This window comes from Aptenodytes forsteri, unplaced genomic scaffold, assembly GCF_000699145.1.
Source record: "Aptenodytes forsteri isolate BGI_AS27 unplaced genomic scaffold, ASM69914v1 Scaffold184, whole genome shotgun sequence".
NCBI lineage: Eukaryota > Metazoa > Chordata > Aves > Sphenisciformes > Spheniscidae > Aptenodytes > Aptenodytes forsteri.
The window spans coordinates 2194401-2213115 of record NW_008796078.1 but is presented as its reverse complement, the minus strand read 5'-3'; positions in this window follow the sequence as shown (position 1 = coordinate 2213115).

Genomic DNA, 18715 nt, shown 5'->3' with positions numbered 1-18715 from the left:
TAACTGAAACACATATAAGTTGCTTTATCCCACAGTTCCTGTATGTCTGCAGGAAATTGCAACCTGGAAACAGCCATGCTGTGATAACTCCATCACCGCAAGGGTTCGTCTCTTGCTGCCTTTAGCTCTTCGTTCTGATGGGTTTGTCTTAACCTGCTCTTCTCTTTCCAATTACGGCGCTGGACTTGGAGCTGGGAGCGTCAGAGCTGGCCCCTGCGGCACCGGCCGGCCCTGCAAACGCTACTGCAAGATCAAAGAGCCCAAATGATGATGGTGAAAGCAGCAGCAGGAGATGTGAGGAATTTTCCCCAGTCACGGGACTTTCTCAGCAGCACGTATTATTCAGTCTTTCCATTTGTAATCAGCACAGAGTGAGTCTTTCCTTACAAGTAAGAGAGGCACAGTCCTGCTGACATTGAAAGCGCTGGCAAAGGGCTGTAGACATCAGTGGGAAAAAGACCAGGCCTTAATGGGTTTTGCCTCTTAAGTAAAACCTCAAATTGAATTCTCTTCTTCTTGCGTATAACCCTCTCAGTAATCTGAAAACATTTATTTCTGTCACCATTGTTCTGGACAATAAATCATTTTTTCCTTTGACGGGGAGAGAATCGATGTTCATAGTCCGTAGAGGTACCATTCTTTTTGGAAAAAGGAAGTCTCAAAGGCATTTTTCTAAGTGGTTTGTGCAATCTTTCCAGATGCTGAGTAACTCCTGGGCAGCCCAACTGCACTCAGATGTCACTTCACTCGGGGGCTGCCCCGCCACTGTTTCTAGGTGGTCATTAAAAAACAGCTCAGCATTTATGTGTAGCTCGGTTAAAACTCATCTGTTGTGAAATAGTGTGGTTTGCTTGTTTTGCATGATGCTTCTCTGTGGGTTTTGGGGCTTTACAGCAAAATATAGACTCAGATATTCTCATGGCATATTAAATACTGTTGTAATGTACCCAAGAGACTCCCCCACCAGCATCCTGGTGCGATGGACTCTAAAAGGAGGTGACGGCAGATTGCCTTCACCAGGTCTCTATAGGCAAACCCTGTGAATTGCCCTGACTCCACCGCTTTCTGCTAGTGCAACCAACACTGCGTGGTAGTACAAGTATTGCAGCTCCATCAGCAGCAAAAATGAGGAGAAAAGTTGCAAAGAAACAGTCTGACCCTCCAGCTCTGGCACCAGCCGATGTTTTCGGTAATGTCGGGTGTGGTGGAAGAGGAGGTCCAAGCTCACGCACTGCTTCATCATCACTCCTTGCCCACATGTGATGACTCTCTGCTTGCCATTACAGATCAGCCCTGAAGGTTTCCAGGTTGTTATGAACTCTAGGCTGAAAGAACTCAAGTCTCCAAGGAGGTAATCTACAGGTGTGTTATCTGAAGAATGCCACTGCCCTTCAAATAATTTAAAGAATAAGTAAATTTTCTGTATGCGACCAGATCTGTAGCTCTCCAAAAACTGGTCATCACACGCATTATTAAAAAAACCCAAACAACCCAGCATCATTCCTGAAATTAATTATGCAATAGGCTTTGTGATTATTTTTTTTTTTTTTTTTTGACTGTGGAATTTACTGTACATAAATAAAGAGAGGGAGGTGGGTAAAGAGAAATCTTTGATAGTCTCCTTTGCTGCAGTAGTGGAAACCAGTTTGTATAGCGATTGTCTTGTGCTTGGTTAGTGGTTCTGTCTCCACATGGAAAAGGGTTGTAAAAAGGTTCTTTTAAAAACAGGTTGTAATAGTCTTAATTTTATTGCCAAATTTCTTCGGACAGGCGGCACTATTAATAGCCTCTTGATCTTTGCAGTAACTTTCTCTTCAGCCTTCTGGGACAGGTAGAGAGCAGAGGATGGAGCAAATTCAAGAGCTGAAACCTTTCAAAAGAAGATCAGCTGAAGATCCAAACCCCTGCGGCAAAGAACGGCTGCAGTCATGGGCGCGGGACCACCCGCGGGCGGGGGGACCGCCGCCGCCTCAGCTGTTTTCTCCAGCTCCGAAGGCATCCCTTACATAAAATCTCTTGCTCTTGCTTTGCGCGTGGTTTGGAATACCAGGGAATCACTTTCCACTGAACAGGAACAGATGTACTTTATCAGTGCTTGTGTCCTCATTGGAACTCATTTTGTTTCAGGTATCTTTAAATGGGAATGAAAATGATAAAGGTGAGACCAATCAATGCAATGAAACTGTTTTCAGTGAACAGGCAGACAATGGACATTTAGTATTTTTCCCAATCTGTTTGATAACAATCCCTTGTATAACGTGGTCTACTTCTGTCATTTATTAAAATCTGTGATTTGGGGGGAAGAAAAAAAAAGCAATATATTTGAGCCTCAAAGGGTTTCAGCAGGGTTCAGTTTGTTTAAATTGTCAAATGTTTATTATTTTCTTTCAGAAGAAAATCCTTATGCTTTGTTGCAAAAGGATATTTTATTAAGTTCAGACAAACTGAACTGGCTTTCAGCAAATAGCATTTGGCTCTTGAATCAGGAGGAAATAAAATAACTTGGTATGGTGTCATCATATTACAAAAGTGATATTATGGCTACGGGTCAGAAATTCTGGTGTTTGTGCATTTGTATTGAGTGTATTGAATTTGTGATACTTTATTTGAGCCCCTGTCAGTGTTTTTCTCAATCAGAATTTCACCCTAGTCCAGAACGAATTGCAACCAGTGCGTGGTCCATGTTCCTAGAAACAAACGACTTCTTAAAACGTCCACGTCACTGTGCGTGGGTACTGGACACGCAAGCTGCTCCGGGTGCGCTGAGCACATGGCCAGCCCCACGCCTGCCCCTGGGGACAGTGGCTTGTGTGTCGTAAATGCAGGCAGCCGCTGCCCGCTTCCAAACGGGCAAGAGACACGGCCCGCAGGAATTACAGACGTGTCCGTCACTTTGGGAAAGCCTCTTGCACAGCCTCCCAGGAAAGGCTGTTTCTCCCTATGGTTAGCAGTTGCCTATACAAAAGTAGACCTCCAGTCAGCCGCGCCGGTTAACGTGCCGGTTAGTTTTCCTCGTCGTGGCTGTTGGGTTGCTGAATTTCTTGATTGAAATCTTGATTGAGATCTCCAAACTCATTTAGGTTTGGAGATTGTGGGTGGCCTGGGTGCGTGGCCCTGGCTGTGTGTCGCACGGTGGGAGGGCAGTGGCTGCTGCACGTGCAATAATTAATGGCTTTTCTGCCAATGACTTCTTCCAGGTCAAGGAGAGCACGGCACGCGCTTGCTTCCTGCCAAATGGTGTCACTAGCCCATGAACTTCAAATAACCTGCTCATCTTCGCAAGCCCAATATTGTTTCTCCTCACGTGGTGGAAAGGTTCTTGTGTCGTGCCTCCCTGCAGGTTTGCTGGCAGAGGTGAGAACATCTGCTTCTGCTTCCCGTTCCTAAACACCAACATACGATGAGGCAGGCTCAGCCAGCGGTATTTCCATGAATTTATGCTTATCCCTTCATTAATGACAGAACAATCTCATGGGCAGGGATGAAGCAAGAGGAAGGAGGAGATAACTGAATCATTCTGGTTGGTAATAATCTATTTTCTTATATAAATATTAATCATTTCACTAGGAGTTGCAACCGAGTGCAAACACAGTTTATTGGATTTATTTTTTTTAAAAACCATATTAGCAGAAGCACAAGCGAGGGAATCTCTATGACAACTGTGACCAACAGAAAATTAATTAGGATTCTGAATCTCTAGTGCTGGTGTCTTAGGGCTCTTTGCTTCTTTGGATTAAATTGCATTAAACTCTTTATTAAACAGAGCAGGCAGCTTGGCACTGGACTCAAGCCCACATCTGCACCTGGATTTTCCTATTAAAAGTGGATAGAGTAAAAAGAATGTTAAATCCTTTTATCCATGATTCAAGACATACTAGGCAGGACATAGAAAACATACATATTTTTTTTAACGTTTATAATTTTGGGTATTTACCTACCCTGGGTTTACAGTGGGTTTTTTTTCCTGTTTGTTTTGGAGTGTTTTGTGTGGGGTTTTTTATGCTTAGAACACATCCTTTTATACCAATTGCCTGTCTGGGATCCCCAGATGAATGTTTTTCTTGTATTTTTAATGAGGCTGAAGTTAACATGGGCATGTTTATTTAACAACAACATACACAACTCTTTGCATGTGAAGGCGCCTTTGTCTGTGCACCAACGTCATCAGCTCTTTTGGCAGGATCGGGGAATAAAGCTGTTAGTTAACTTCTGATGCGGATGGAAAATGAAGCATTGAACCTGAATCTCCTCTCATTTATGTCACTATAAAGTGTGAGTAACTCCCTCTAAGTCAGCTGAATTATATCAGAAAGAGGGAATTTGGCTAGCGTTATTCAAGGTCTTGCTCAAATAAGAGAGATATTTGAGTCTGGTCTAAGGATTGGGTCTGGACCATTGAAATTATTGAACATTCAGCAGTACGTCTTCAGGGAGCAATAATGACAGGGTAATTTAAAAAGGGAAAAAAAAAACCCCAAAAACAAAAAACAAGAAAAAAGAAAGCGTTCTTCAGGTTCCAGAAGGTGTTGGAGGGCACATCATCCTTTCTCTCTATTCAGTAGCTAATTTCTTCCTGATAGCAATTTCAGTATTTGAAAATAAATGAAGTGGTGTATCAAAGCCATTGGCAGCTCTGAACGATGAGCTGTGGTTTCTGTCCCTTTGTCCTCACTTGCGAAAGTCAGACCTTGAGGTTGGCTACTTCAGTCTCAGGATGGAGATTTTGGAGATGGGGTTATGATTTTGAGCTCTGTCACAGATTTCTCCCCTGTAAGCCTCAGTAGCTCACTCTGCTTCGATTCTCCACGTAGGAAAGAAGAGTTTGCCGCCACCTTCTCCCTGTCTCAGTTCCTCACCTGTTGGTCAAGGACAGCGATACTTTGACTCGCACTGCCTGCTTCCACTGCTGCCTAATCTGGCAACGTTTCAGGGTGGGAATTACCCCTTGGTTTGCATTATGGCTGCTGCTCTGGCTCTTGACCTCACCTGGGGTTTTGGGGCTCTACCTTGACACAGATGACTTTAATGGCAACAACTGTGTTATGTATAACTTGGCAGAGCCTGAGCATCCTCCAGCGCTGCCCAGAAGCACCGGGGAGCCTCCCTGTGTGTTAGAGTACAAGTTTCTTGATGCTGCGTGCACTTGTCAAAAACGTTGTTTCTGTGACATTCTGTGACCATCGGCTTTTCTTTTAAAACATTAGTACCAAAATAATATTTCTGAGACGCATGCCTGAGAAGTAGTTATGTAGTCGTTGCTAATATTTGGATGTTAAAGCCTTCGTTCTTCTGCAAAAGTAGCTGGATGAACATCCAGCTTTCTCACTGCACAACTATGCGTCCTGCCGTAAAACAGAAAGGGGAAAGAGCACTGGCAACTCCTGTGCCTGCTGAAGCTTTGCAGCTGCTGTAGGCTGCTCTTCCTCAACTGTTGCCACAGAGCCAGGACAGCCCGAGAGACCCAAGGTGTGAGAACAGAGAGATAAAACTACTGTACTCCCGTGGTGTTCAATAGTGTCTCTTTTCTCTTTAGATTAATGTCTTCCAAGCATAACCCATGGTTTTGTATTGCCACGTTAGGGTGGCATCAAGGAGCTACGTGGTACTGAGCGCATCGGGCAGTCTGCTTAGCAGAAAGCAGGGACAGTGCCTCCAGTTGACCGCTTCTAAATATTAAGGGGAATAACATACGGGTTTGCTGGATTTGAGGAAGTTTATAGCCCATTTTGTGGATAAAGGTTACGCAGAGGCTTCCAAACCTTGTAAAATCATTTCAGCCACTGCAGGAACAGATATGAGACAAAAGCCTCCAAATGTATCTACACAGTCAACGAGGTTCTTGGAGCCCAGTCGAGGGAGCTCAGGGGGTGCCAGTCCCCTGCCTGGCAGCAGCCCCCACAGAGACCACGCACGCTTGCCAGTGCCTGCGGTGTCCTCTGCAGGACTCCAGCTGATTTTAGAAATGGTTTTACCTTCAGAAAACATCAACGTTTTTGCATCTCATTGGCGAGCTCTGCCTTCTCATGGAGCTGGGCTTTTGTTCCCAACACAGTGAAAAGACATGAGGAAAGATGAATGTTCCCAGCTGCTTCTGGCCTCCTTCATATTTTCTTTCCCGCTGCTATTTATTCTGCTCCACCGCAGAGGAGCGTGCTGACTCGCACCTCTGGTTTAAGGAGGTGCGCACTCAGCACCCACATGCATGTCACGGGGCCTGACCCTCTCTGGCACTTGCTGCCGCAGCAGAGACTATGACTGGGGGTTGGTCTCTGGTGTATGCTCCCACCTAGCCCTCGTCAGCAAAGCATGGAGACGACCGTGCCTATGCTGATCACATATCTTGCACTTGCCAACAGAGAAGGTGAGGTAACAAGACCGTCTGAATTTGGGGCCACTTTGTAGTCTCCCTGAAAACACTTCTCAAAGGCGTGACTCCATAAACACACAGCAGTGGAAAGCCTGCATTAAGATTTAAACCCCACAGATCTGAACATCACAATGAATGAAAGCCAAAAAGCCATGCTGTGTGTTTAATCAAACGAGGACTTTGTCAAGGAAAGCTTTGATTTTTCCTCTATAGCTTTTTCTGCATTTTGTTTAAATACGCTCTGGCCACAATCTGCCTCTGGTTGCTACACCTTGTGCACCTGTGATGCACCCTTTGGAAAGACTTTCGATGTTCTTCAGAAGCATTTATATATTTCTACTTCTAGTTCTACAATTCAATAAACATTTTAATTTCTGATTCAGTTAGGTCTGGCTCTAACCCAACCCGAATGTCTCTAGGCCTCAGGAATGACATTTAATTTTGAAAGCATCCCAGACTTGGCAAGGTAAGAAAAATGAAGCTCTCATTAAACACAGGAAGGCAACATGTTGTTTGGTTTGTAGTTTAATATTATTCTTTCCGAACAGCTTCTCAACGAGTGGCTTTGGTCTCGTACAACAAAAGCATTCCTGGTTCTAAAGACAGTTAAAGCTTTGCATGAGTAAAGCAAGAAATGTCATGTACAGCAAGCTGGAAGTCCCCAGACCCTATACAGAAGAAATGTGCATAATTTGCTGAAATCGTGTGAATTCCTCAAGGTGGTCAAGGAACTTTACTCACTTTTCACACTCCCAGCAGCCCATCGAGGCACGGAAAGAGCAAAAAGACAAAATGAAAATAAGAACTGAAAGGAAAAAGTCTGAAAGGCAACAGGAAAGGTATGTGTGAAATAAGGCAGAAATAAAACACTACATTAATTCTCTTGGAATACCTTTTTCACCCCTGTGCCTGGTTTGTTGGGTACCTGCCCCAGAATTACCTGCTTGCTTCATCAGTAGCATTTGGCTGGTCATGGGAATTCTTGCTTTTCCTTCATTACTGTACATAAAATAAACTCTTTGCTTTGTCTCCTGCTGCTCATTATCTGATTTGACAGGGTCATTTATGAACACTTCGCTTTTTTTTTTTTAAGATAAAATATAATTCTTGTAAATGCTGTAACTGGAACAGTAAGCGCACAATTATGCAATTTTATGTCTTAAAGTAACGCCAGTCTGCTCTGAGAAATGTGGCTGCATAGCACAGCCAGTGTTACGTTCTTCTGTGATAGTTTAATGATTAAATGAACTATCTGTACGCTAGCCTGGGAATTTGGTCATTTATAGATGATAATGCTGAAAACAGAGGTAATAACTAAAACCAGTGGGTCAAATCGAGCAACTTGAAGCTCTTTATTCTTCCCGAGTGCATTTTAGTTTTCTATTTTTGTAGCAAGGTGTGGGCACACATAAACAATATTGTCTTGATGCAAGCAGACCTGGTGTTAAAAGCACTTTAAATATTGCACAGGTGGTTTCTTCTGAAGGTTTCCTGGGCAATGCCTTCTGAGCTCGGACTCTCCCTTGCCACCAGCGCAGCACGCTCCCACGAGGATTTTGGCTGTTGCTGGGAGGCAAGGATGACACGGGGCAGGTTGAAGCCCAGCTCATCGAGGCTCCTTCCCAATCCGCAGAGCTCATCCTTCTCCTTGCTGATGCTGCATCACACCACGTTCATATAAATCATTTTCTCATGGTAAAAGCGAGGTTGTGACAGCTCCCTGGAAGGATGTAGTGCCCATTTTATGAGTGTGTACCCAAAATTACCCGATGGAGAGTTTTCTTCCAAGAAAAGGAGAGGACAGACTGTTGAAATATTTTTAGGTGCTTAAACAGAGAGAGGCCTTGTGGGATTTTTTGGAGCCCTTCCTGGGAGCTGTGGTAATATCAGAGATCTTGTTGTTGTTTAAATAAATATTTTTAGGTGCTTAAAGAGAGGCCTTCCTTCCTGGGAGCTGTGGTAATATCAGAGATCTTGTTGTTTCCCCTGAGTCTCAGATAGCCCCTCAGGCACTCCGGGCGTGCTGGGGTAGCATGGAGAGCGTTCTTCATCCCGCTGGGAGGTGGCGCGATCAGCTCGCACTGATCTGTCTCTCCTGAAGTTTCCTGCCACCAGCCAAATGAGCAAGTCTGCTTCGAACAAAAAGTCATTATTTGCCAGGTTGGAGAAGGCTGAAGTTGTTACACGCAGAGAAGTTTGCGTCATCATTCGGTATTTAACTGACCACATACACCCAGACACATGATTTCATGGACTTGATTTTACAAAGCAGCCAATGCAAATATTATCAAAGAAATGATACTGAAAAGCTTGTGGGCTGGGAGCCTGTGGGTTTCCACAGGGCCCGTATGGCACAGAAATCTTGGCCGAAAACTCTGCCAGAGAGAGGGAAGCCCACTGCAGAGGCGAGCGACTCTTCCCCGTGTGCTTAGCCCTGCTTGCTGGCCAGCACTGATGCTAAGCAGGGCTTTGGGGGCCACAGCAGGTATTTCGCTAGAATGTAATGGAGACCACCATAAGAAACCCGTGACACCTGGCATGACCTCGTGGCACAGATTGCGGTTGGTGTTAGGGCCTGTTTTCCAGGGCCGTTCCGGCTGCGTCCTCATTCACCGCTACCACAATTTGTCCTAACAAGTCCTTCGCTCGCTGCGCTTCAGCTCTTGACAATGAAGTGATGTTTCATTAACTCTGCTCCGTTTTCCTTACAGTCTTCCCAGTGGCACTGACATACGGTAGAGCTACCTCAAAACTATTTTAAATATATATTACTTTAGGTAATTTACACTGCTAATCGTCGTCAGGTACTTTCTATTATTTAAATATGTATGGCTTAACGAATGACAGCAGACAATAAATTCTGCGTTGCTGCTGGTACCAAAAGAGCCGCCTAAGAATTCAGTATATCCTTCAGCTGCTGATGCACTGCTGAAATGCGCACAAAGACATCAAATCACTGCAGATCAGTCTATTGTCATAAAGCTCAACCTTTCCAATCCATTTCTCAGCGAATCATTATTAATTATGTGAAACGGCCAATCTTTTGTGGACGCTGCATAGAAAATATAGTAAGGTATAGCAGATCCCTGACACTTTATTTTCTGTTGGAAAATATTATTTATTGTAAATATTACCAACTTAATGAGAGCATATGGGTTAACTCATTTAGCTGCATAATCCCAATGCCAATAGTCTCCAGTTCCACAGCGGTTTCAAATCCATCCCAGAGAGCGGCCTCCTGTAAGTGAGCAGGATTGGTGCAGGGTTGGGTTTGTTTTTTTTTCCCAGTAGTATCAGTAAGGTACCTTCAAATTTGATGGACCATGAAGAGAGACAGTGAGCCTTTGTATGACAACAGATCAGCGGCACAAGCTCGGGAGTGTTTGTGACGGATAGGGATTTAAGCACTCGCAGCTAGTGAGCAGGTTGAATGCTGTGAGACAAGAATCTGTTAAGCTGCGTATCTGAGCACATGACCAGTATTTCTGGAGTTCAACTATATGTGTGAATCATATTTCTGCTGCCTAAAATTCCTATTCAAATGGAATAACTTTTTTTTTTTGAAATAAAAGAAGTTAAGAACAAAGACATGCAAATACGCAGGTCTTATAATGTACATGCATCCCTAGGTAGAACATCTTATTCTTTGGATGCCTCTGCAAAGAAAAAAAAAGCTTTTAATTGGATTAAAGCCTGCAAGATGAATATTTCTACATAACATTGTTACAACTCTTTCCTAAGAATGGATTGTGGTACAGACAAGAAACTGGTGCTGGCATTATTAGTAGGATTATTTGTTCTTTGCTGATGGCCGTTAACATCGTCAGCAATTTGCATACAGAAGAAGACTCAGCTTCCTCTCCTGCAGAGATTACAACCTGAATCCATCATCGGCAGCACACCTCAGACACTACACACTAAATTCAACACCACGGTAGATAAACATCCAAAGAGTTAAGAGGTTTCGTTAGGATTTTATCTGCAGCACATATTAGCCTTTTTAACAAGATCAGGTGCCTTTTAATGTGAACAGACAGACTTGAGTACTGGCCCATTAGAGGTAACACCTCAGAAATATCCTCAGAGTGGGCTTGTTTCCTCTACTGCAGACAGCTCAAACCGGAGAGAGGAACGAAAAAAAACCCAAAAGAAAACACAAATTACTGACAACAGAAGACGTGACAAGACTGCAGTCTCAGCTTGGGGATTCAAATCAGGTCTTGTTTTCTCTTAATTAGTTTGACATTTGTGGCTGAGATGACCAAGAGCGGGATGAAGAACGCTGGGGGACAGGATGCAAACACACGTTTTCCTTCTCTCTCCTGGGTTAGCGGCTCCGTCAAAGCTTTCGCTCCCCCGCTGGGAACGGGGTGAGCATGTCGGCTGGGCCAGGGGACACCCGGCACCAACTCACCCGCCAGACGGGGACCGGAGCATCCCCGGGAGGAGGGTGAGGGAGGGGGCGCAGCCCGCAGGCGCACACCCCACTGCCCACCCTTGCACCCCATCTTTTCAAAGGCTGTTTCTTTCTTCAGTCAAACTTTTAGCGATGCTCTGCTCTTTTAAGCTTTGTCGCAATTGGTAATGGACCCACTCCTCACTCATACCGCCGGTGTTCTGCGTGATAAATACGGACCGTTACGCCCCAGGTTAGGAGTTTAGTACTCTGCCTCTGCATGTCAATGATACATAGCGTATCAACGGTCTGCTCTTGTTGGATTGCTACCCTCGCTTATCCTATGGCATTTCTACCTTCTATTGCCCATTTTTTTTTCCTATGTCGTCTTCAACTCCGTTTCAATTTCTAATCCCATTCAATGAATGCCCTACTTAACCTATGGGTCACCCACCTTCCACAGCATTTCTTTGGTACCATCATGACATCCACATGCAAAGCCTACCTCACACCAGTGCCTGCCTGTAAGTTTGAAACAATTTTTCTGTGTGAAAATATTATTTAGTTTGTAATATATTTCACTTTTTAAAATTGTCCTTTATTAACAGGCATTCATAAGGACAGGAAAATGTCTTTGGTTCTTATCTGTCCACTTTCCCAACACAGTGTTGGACTACCATCATGACATCCACATGCAAAGCCTACCTCACACCAGTGCCTGCCTGTAAGTTTGAAACAATTTTTCTGTGTGAAAATATTATTTAGTTTGTAATATATTTCACTTTTTAAAATTGTCCTTTATTAACAGGCATTCATAAGGACAGGAAAATGTCTTTGGTTCTTATCTGTCCACTTTCCCAACACAGTGTTGGACGTGCCTTTTAATAATCGTTTCAAAATAGGCACGAGCTCAGAAAAACTATTTTTTTTTTCATCTCAGCTCATCTTTTTTATTGTGGAAACCAGCTGGCATTTGCAGCAGCATATCAGTTGTGCCTTCATTAAACTCTGCAGCCACTCTGGTGAGTTTTGAATGTGTAATCCATTTTTCATAGCCTAACACAGATAAACAATACAAATTAGGCACATCATAGATAATTTAAATTCTTACAGAAAATGTGATCTTATTTCTAAAAAAAAAAAAAAACAACAAATGTCAGAAAAACATCTGCAGACTCAGTAGAAGTAAGATAACTAAGTCTGGATTTTTCCAAGAATTGCATGTCCCAGATGAGTAGAATTTTCCCATCTTTAACTTCGAGCACATAAATGCCTTCTGAAATCTCTCTTGGCTCCTCTCCCTCCCCCAGCAATGTTCAAGCTTTTAAGTTCTTTGTTTAGCACCTAAATCTGAGATGCCTGATTTCTGAGAGTGCAGCTGTGCTGGTACAACGGCCACTGCCAGTGCTCCAGGAAAATAGTTGCCATTGAAATGCTCGGGCTTGGCTTTCGAGAGCTGTCTTTGAGTACGTTGCTCCTAGCATTTATCCGAATGGAGACTCCGTGGTCTCGGCTATTTCCTACCACGAGAAGGAGGAAATTTTGCAGAACACTCCAGCAGGCAGCGTTTGTTCCCCAGAGACGGGGCCGTCTCAGAAACATCTTACGCACGCCAGCAGCTCGCAGAGGCTCTGGTGTCCCACGGGCAGCCCCGTGCTTCCTCCAGTAAAGGCTGGTGCCCACCTGGGGGGGGTCGGGTCGGGCGCAGGTGGCTGTTCTCAGGTGTCAGCGCCTCAGGTGATTCCTTATGACAAGTTCTTGCGGGGTGAGGGAGCCCCTGCTACTGCAAACAGCTGTTTACTCTTGTTCGGTAACGGCTGCTGGTAGAAAGGTCTTGCAGAGACATTTAGGAACCGGAGAGGACTCTGCTTTGGAGGCTGGCCCTGCCCCTCCACCCTCAGCAATGGCTCCTTGCCTGCTCGCAGGAAGAGGAGACGATACTGAATTCCTTCAATTTCTACGGTACATGAAGGACTGGCTTTGGACAGAAAGACCGGAGCTCTTCATACTGAAAAGTGTTGAGGATGATGACTGACGGCATTGGTGCAAGGTAGCAGGAAACGTGCTCTAGCGTGAGATCTCCCATTCGCTTTGCTTCGTTTTGCAGGATGGGACAAAATGGGAGTGGGATTGAAGTAATGATTTCATGACTTCATTACTGTAGGTGGTATGAAGAAAAGAGAAAGAAAGAATAAGAAAGAATAAAACTACTTTCTGCAAATCTTGCAGAATCTTATGTGATAACTCAGTATTTATTGCCCCAATATGTGTCGAGGTAAACAGCAAATGCAGAGGTCTGCAACCACTGGACAGTAATGGAGGTGGGAGGACTTTAACTAACTCATTCAGATGTGGTGCCAAGGTCCTGTGGCTTTATTTCCATAAGCATGGACGCAGCTTTGTGTGCTGGAGGCCCTGTATCAAATCTGTGATGGAAGCAGTTGTACATCAAAAGGCAATCTTCACTGCTCTCCAAAAGCAGAACTGAAGTGCTCTGTGCTCCCCAGCCCAGAGCCCTTTCTTTACAACCTTTGCAGAAACAAACCAGCCAGTGTTTCCGCCGTTGGCCCAAATAGGACATTAACAAGTAAACTGCTGATTAATACTTCAGCTGTAACAGCATCAGAGGTTCCCAAAGCGACAGCAAAGTTATTTGAGAAGTAAAGTAGAAAACCGGCAACAAACCCCAAAGCGGGGCAGTCACTTGGAAGTTTGCGTTCGCCTCTACTCCTAGCTGCATTTTATTTGGAGTTGCTTTCTCGTCAGCCCTGCTTTGAATGCCTGGTTATGTGATTATTGCAGCCTGCCAACAGCGGCACAGGGTATAAATGTATAGATGAGTTTGTGGCATTTTCCTCTTAGTTCTGCCATGTTCTCGGTGGCTTCAGGTGGCGGTGCTGTTGATATTTAATAGAAGAATTGGCATGTGCCCAGCAGCTGCTGCTGTCCTGTGCGCTGAACTAGTAACTGCTTAGCGTTGGCAAGCTTGCAAGCAGCACTGTTTTGGGAAACGCAAGAAGAGAAATACTCTAACACGCACAGTCTGCCATTCTCTTGACTTCAAAGGGAGCTGGAAGCAGAGTTCAGCCATGCACAACCCTGCTGTACTTCCACATCTCTCCTGAAAAAAGCAAGACAAGTATCACGCCAGCGGGAGTGGATGTCTTTGGAGACAGCAAGAAGAAGGAATGGAAGCCAGGACCTGATTATGAGAAAGTTGTACAGGGCTGGCAAGGCTATAACACTGCATTCAACTGTGACTTTTCCAGGTTCAAGTATCTCTGAAGGTTGATCAGCCTGGGGTCTGCAGAAAAAAGTCTGTGATTCATCCAGTGTTAGCTAATTTATTTCTGGAAACTAATTACAGAACGTTTTTAAAGTATTCTGTAATATTATGATGGGCTTCTATTTAAGTAAAAGGAGTTTAAGCAGTCTGGTGAAAGATGGAGTGTAATTCTGCACTGGTTTTCTTTATCCTGAGCAAAGTATGGCTGGCAGTGGTCCACAAACCTATATTACTTTTAATGACATGGCACTTTTCAGGCTGGGGAAAATTCATTCAAGTAGTTTCATACTAAGGACCACACTTTTATAAGTGTCTCATTCTTTTTTTTTTTTTTCTTTCTTCAATGTCCCATTTTAAAATGCAGTTCCGAGGTTTTGCTTTTAGTGGCTGCGTGGATTGGCATTCCTACAAGTCAGACTTGCTTTAGGATAGATAACGTTACTCAACATCTGCTGTACTTTCTAATAAATAGTCACCTCATTCAACCTCTTATTAAATATATACTTCACACACTGTAGAGCTTAAATTCACTTTCCTTTCCTAAAGTTTGTTTCAAAGAGCAGAGAAATGAACAATAATATTGTGTTGAATTTAGCTCAGCGTTTTTTCTCAGGCTGGCTATCTCCTAGGCTTCTTCCAGAAAGAGCCTGTACTATGTATTACCTTGCTGTGGACAGCTATACTAGTCTGCCTTAAATCTGTGAGGGCTCAGTGAGCTGGAAGAAAATACTTAATATTCCTTGATATCAGCACATGCCAAGGGGGTCATTTTTTTTTTTCAGCCAAACCCTGTCTCTTACATTCTCTGATATAGCACAGAAATATGGCAGTTAATATACCGGTTTTTATCTTGGCTGAAGGCCTCTTAAAAATGACGCTGTGATCTGTTATCCATCAAGGAGTGTCAGAAGCCAGATCCAAAGTAAGCAGATTTCTAGGGTTTGCCATCTTTCTGTCCAGAAGTGGTCCAGGGCTTGAGGACACGCCAGACAATACATTAGTACTTAGTTTTTAAAAAATGTACAGTTTTTATATAGGCATACAGATCTATAAAATGCAAACATAATGTGTATATGTTATATAGTTACTACATAAACAAGTATGAAAAACCTACGCATGAAAGCATTTTCTTTTTTAATGCTATAAACAAATACAGTCCTACAATTCTTTTGAATATGTATTTGTTTTTATCAGTGTACTGAAGAACTCTTTTTCTCTACTATATATTTCTTTCTCCTAAGGGAAGCAGTTTTTTTTTTATTTGTCCAGCCATTGTCTGGTACAGTAATATGACTCATCCCCAGAATCCTGGGATATAGAGTAAATCATCTGCAATCCACATTTACAGCCATTCAGTCTCAATAACACAGTCCCAAAGAGAGCTAATCCTTTTTTTTCTTTTTTTTTTTTCGGGAGAAAGTGAGTGTTTTCCTTTGGAAATGTCTTCGCTGGTCATTGAATGCCTTTCCTGTTCACTTTTGAAAGAACACAGTTAAGTATCTGATTAGATCTGTCAGTGCAGTCAAGAGAGTAGGACGAGAATGGCAGGGCAGAAATACCTTTCTACAGCAGCAAATGGCTCATTTACTCCAGGGATCCATCAGCCACACCATGCTGTTATAACAATCAACCCAAACAAACACTGAATGATATTTTAAATATTCTTTAATTAATGGTATTTTACTTTTTTCCTCAAAAGGGAAAAAAAAACGTTTGCCAGCTGGGATAGTTGAGATACTTTCCTCTGCCTGTGGGGCTGGCTTCGGTTAGAGCAGTTCAGGGAACAGAGTTTGCTGGCCTGGACAGATACTCACTCTTGGCTTTTCCCTGCCTCCAGCCCAGCTGTGAGCCCTCAGTACACCCTTAAATGGTGGTGATGGAAGTCCAAGGACTGTGGCATGAAATCCCATGTACGGCTGCCGCACTGATCTCTTTAGCTCAGTGCCATGTTTTAGGACTGAGCTGAAAGGGGTGGGCTGGTTTTGTCTGACCTCCCTTGGCTTACATGCCAGTGAATTTGGCCCATCTCTTCCTCCCCAGGCCAACAAGAACTACGTCAATCGTATTGAAATTGATAGCAGCAGTGGCTGTCTCCAGGGAGCTCTGGAAGGAACGAAGGCCGTGAGTACCAGTGGGATAGTAACCAGCATTGCTCCCAGTGTCCAGCTGGGATTGCTGGCTGCAGCTTCCAAGCCAACGGGTGAGGACGTGAGGCTTGATAAGGAAAGAGTCCCAAAGGAGCCTTTAATTATGCTAGGCTACTTTGCTTGAATAACAAAACTAATAAGCTGCTTTGCAGCATTGAGGTCCTATGTGAATCCATTAGAAAAACCTCACTCATTTGCTTCGGGATCAGGATGAAAACGTGACTCCACAGCAAATCCCATACTGAAATCCTGTTTATTTAATTACTGCAACTCAGCCTTAAGGCTGAGATTATGCGTCGAAAGACGTGCTAATGCCCACCGTTCTTTTCAGGTTCTTCTTTTCTCTTCATGGTGCAATGACATTCACATCCATCACAACCCAAAACAAAGGCAAAGCTTTGTATGAGGTTGCTTTCTGCCATTTGCTGCAGCAGACAACAAAGCAGTCTTATCCTCCACGTTCTGGGGTTTGCTGGGGTTTGGGTTTTTTTGTTTGCTTGCTTTTGGAGGCGGTGATCTATAACAGCTTGAGAACTACTGAAATATATAGTCGCACTACTGCGATCTTGTCAATACAAATTCATTGTACCAGGCCTGTGGATAAAACCTCCTTTGCTAAATAAGGAACTGAAGAAATAATACCCCGTCCCTTCTGCCAGATTCGGTAAGATAAAGACTTTCTTCCCAAGAAAAGTTATATGATCATATCAGGCAAGTGTCTATTGATTTTCTGGTGATGCTGAAGGAAGGAGGGTGACAATAAATCTGTATAACAGAGTTGCAGAGTGGCTTCCTAAGTGGTTTGGAACTTGTAGAAAACCATCAGTAGTATTTAATATCTATAAATAACCTTATTTCTTGGTTTGTTTTGAATGCTGTTGTGGCTGCCTTTAATATCTTCATTAACTGCTTTAGCTTTAGCCGTTCTAGGGTGGTTTACATACGTATATGGACAATTACTTCATTAGCTTCAGGATGCACTGCATTTATGCACTACCATAACGTTATAAAGTTTGTTAAAGCTGTAAAATATAGATGGCATTTACATAACCCAAAGGGTAAAAGACACTAATTTTTTTGAAGTCTTCATTTAAATATTTGGTTCACTCACATTTAGGTTTATGTAACATTTAAAAGGCTGTTCTACTTTGTTGATTTTTTTTTTCTCTGTTCTTCCCCCTACAATTAACTACCACAATCTGTAGTTCAGCCATTACCGTCACCTTTTATCAAGTGTTTTCACAGACTACTGCTGCTAGTATCTGTCTTGGGCATTTAAGAAAAAACCCAACTAATTCCAGGAATCTAAGAAACTGTGTTTATCATAACACTTGCTGTTTCACTGTTGTGTATCCCCCTGATCCCCAAGTATTTTGCAGAGCCAGATGCCACAAGTGTCACTCAAGCTGAAGAATTGAACTGCCCCATTGGGAGGACCACCCTTCACTCTGCCCTCTGGTTAACCCACGCTGTCACTCGACTTTCCCTCCGTGCTTGTACAAGGGGTCTGTCCCTGACTTTGTGTGACGGGATCTCTGGTCCCAGCATTAAATACATCCCGGACCCTGCAAACCAGTTGACGGAGGTACTGAAATCATGCCTTGTCCCACCAAGGAAGAGGTCACTGAGGCTTATTTCAGAGCCCATCAGCCTGGCAGAGGACAGATGGAGATAGGTGGGTACAAGGTCCCGGAGGGAAAGCTTGGTGGAAAAGCTCTGAGCCAGCCAGGGCACTGACCTAAGGTGTCTGAGGATAACCTGATGCCGGGACATCACACTGAAGGGTGGAAATGGGTCTGAGTGAGCAGGCTGCCTTCCTCTCTGCTGGGACACGTGGATGCCGACCCAGTGGGAAAGGGTAATGGGGTGCCTGCTTGGCATCACTCATGCCAGGAGCAGTGGATCATTTTTCATCTTTGGCAGGGAGCCGCCAGTGATAAACTTCACTGCGGCTACAAAGACCGGTTGACCTCTGTTCAGAGAGACTTAGCTCTGGGACAGCAGGCAGCCATGAATTTCGTACCTGAAATTCTCCATGTGAATACAAATAAGGCTGTGATAAGTCACCATAAGCTATTGAAGAACAGTTGGATGGTAATTGCAGGTATTTATAGATTTTGGAGAAGGAAATTATGCAAAAAGTGCTTAATTGTGACCTCTGTGCATTGAAACCCATGGAAGCTATATTGCTTTACCACAGTGGTAAATATATTTCTGGGTATGGCTGAATATTTGGTGAATGGAGTTACATCCAGTTGGCGGCCGGTCACGAGCGGTGTTCCCCAGGGCTCAGTACTGGGGCCGGTCTTGTTTAATATCTTTATTGATGATCTGGATGAGGGGATTGAGTGCACCCTCAGTAAGTTTGCAGACGACACCAAGCTGGGCGGGAGTGTTGATCTGCTCGAGGGTAGGAAGGCTCTGCAGAGGGACCTGGACAGGCTGGATCGATGGGCCCAGGCCAACTGTATGAGGTTCAACAAGGACAAGTGCCGGGTCCTGCACTTTGGCCACAACAA